Raw genomic sequence first — 2523 nt, 5'->3', positions numbered from 1 at the left:
TGTGTGTGTGGGGGGGTGGGGGGGTCATCAAGTGAAATCTATGAGATTTTTGTGGCTATGAATTATAAATAGAGAAACCTGGGCCTTTGCCAGGTTATAGACCTATTGAAAAGCCCTGGAAGCTGCATTTATAATCAGTTCCCAATGGATGAACCTCAACTTGGTTAACAGCATCTTCATTTCTAAAGAGTTGCACCCATCCACAAAAAAACAAAACCCATTTGTGAGTATAGGGAATCCTGAGTAGCCCAGTAGGAAACTTCTGTGTCTGGATTATTGCCCTGGTGTAGAGCTTCCACGGGACCAAAACAGCTCATCATAACAGTTCTTTCCTGGACTCTGGGTCTGCCTCCTAAACACTCACTGCAGGAGGAGAGTTGTTTTGTATTTTCCAAAATTCTAAATTGCATATTTTTTCAGCAGTTCCAGAAGCCAATTCATCAGGTCCTGGAGATGAGCTTGAGTGACCTAGGAGTGGAGTTCACCAGGGAGAGAGGCTCCAGGTCCTGCACATGGAAGGAAGAAGGAAGAATCTACCAGTGGGTTTGGAAGGAGACCAAGGCAGAAGCTGGGAATGCCCTGGATTGGGGAAGGTCATAAGAAGCACAAAGTTCCTTCCTCTCTCCTCCATTTTCTAACCTTCCTTTCCTTTTCTCCTTCACCCAGAAACCATCTCTTAGGATACCACTTACAATTAAGAAGTTGCAAAAGCCGGGTACAGTGGCATGGCACACACCTGTAATCCCAGTGGCTCAGGAGGGTGAGGCAAGAGGATAGTGAGTTCAAAGACAGCCTCAGCAAAAGTGAGGAGCTAAGCAACTCAGTGAGACCCTGTCTCCAAATAAAATTCAAAATAGTGCTGGGGATGTGGCTCAGTATTCTAATGCCCCTGAGTTCAATCCCCGTAACAACAACAACAAAAAAGGTTGAGACCTGATTTATTTCCTCTCCTTTTCACATTCCCTTAAGAGCTTCCCATACATTCTCACCTACTACCCTGGTGACAAAGGATCAGATAAGATCCTGAGGATATTTCTAACTACAGAAGTAGTATACGCCCATTTGGAACTCTCCACTGGTTCACAAGAGCTCTCAGGCACTCATTGCAAGCTCATATATCAAGAAACATTTCCGAGTATAATACAGCTCTTCCAGGAACCCTGGTTTTCTCCTGCATGAATGTCCATTAAGAAACCCTCCTCCATACTTCTTTCCATAACTTGCTATACAGGCTTGCCAGCTACCTGCCTGGCCTTCTCTCCACATGCCCTGTGTGTTTAAAGAGCTAAAACAAGGGTACTTGTATTCCTGGTACTTCTCAGATGGCAAATGCTTGTGGAGTGGGTAAAAGATATCAGGTTTTGTCCCATTTCTGATACTAACTCGCTGTGTGATTGTGAGAAAGTGAGGTTACTTCTCAGAGTCCCAGTTCCTTCATCTTTAAAACGAGGATGGTAGGAACAAATAAAGGAAGAATTTGACTGTTTATAAATTCCCACTTTGCTTTCACAAACTAAGGTGCTAGCTTAATTAAAACAACCCACCTGACATTCTCTTAAGATGACAATACTCTGGCTAAGAGTTCTATTTCCCTGCACACTGAGGGAATAGAGAGGTGGTCTCTGCCTCCCAACCTGGAGTCAGGATGAGCAGTGAGGAAGCAGGAGGTGAGGGAACTAGATGCAGATCCAGAAATGGGGAACCTTGATTAAGAGTATGGAAGACTATTCCTAAGAATTGGCCTATGGTATTGGCAAACTGGTCAGTGGGACACCTCCAAAAATGATAACTATTTGTGGGAAAATGTATGAAGAACCCCTAACCTGGAGGGGTTCGTTGATTACCTTTGGCAATTGCAGAGCAGTTTTCTAGACATGTAACTGAAGGATTCATGCAATACCCTTACAAGTTCCTGGGCAGTCTTCCAATTCCCCTCCCACTACCTCACTGATTCCCTTATCCAGGTGAGGCAGCAGACTGGAGCCTGCATATATCCAAGAACAAGTTGCTCCTGATCTTGGAGAGGACATGTTCCGAATCAGGGGCTATAGATTTTGGCCTTGTAGTTACAGCCCCAGGCTATGCACATGGGAGGTCCTGTTCCTCCCTGCGGGGAGACCAGGTCATTTCTTGTTTTATAACTTCTCTTGTATTCCTGAAATGACTACCACCAGGTAATAGCCTAAGAGAGACAGGTTGCCCTAAGCATGCCTTCTAACAGCTATTTAGTAGGCCCATTCCTTCAGTTTCTACCTGTAAAAATGCTTTGATTATTGCATATTTGACTTTCTGTGTGTGCCCTTAGGCTGATCTCTCAACAGCCCCCTCTGAATGCTAACGGCAGAAGGACCATTAACCCAGACTTCTCTTCTAGTGCCTCTTGGGACATTCAGATCTTTCAAAGAACTTCCAGGCTCTGCCCTCCTCTTTGAACCAGTTCCAATTTCCCTGAAAATCAGATAAAGTTTCTTGAAAAAAAAAGATAAACAATTTTGCTTTAACCCCAAATAATCATCAAGGTTC

This window comes from Marmota marmota, unplaced genomic scaffold (genome assembly GCF_001458135.2).
Source record: "Marmota marmota marmota unplaced genomic scaffold, marMar, whole genome shotgun sequence".
Classification (NCBI taxonomy): domain Eukaryota; kingdom Metazoa; phylum Chordata; class Mammalia; order Rodentia; family Sciuridae; genus Marmota; species Marmota marmota.
This window is presented reverse-complemented; position numbering follows the sequence as displayed.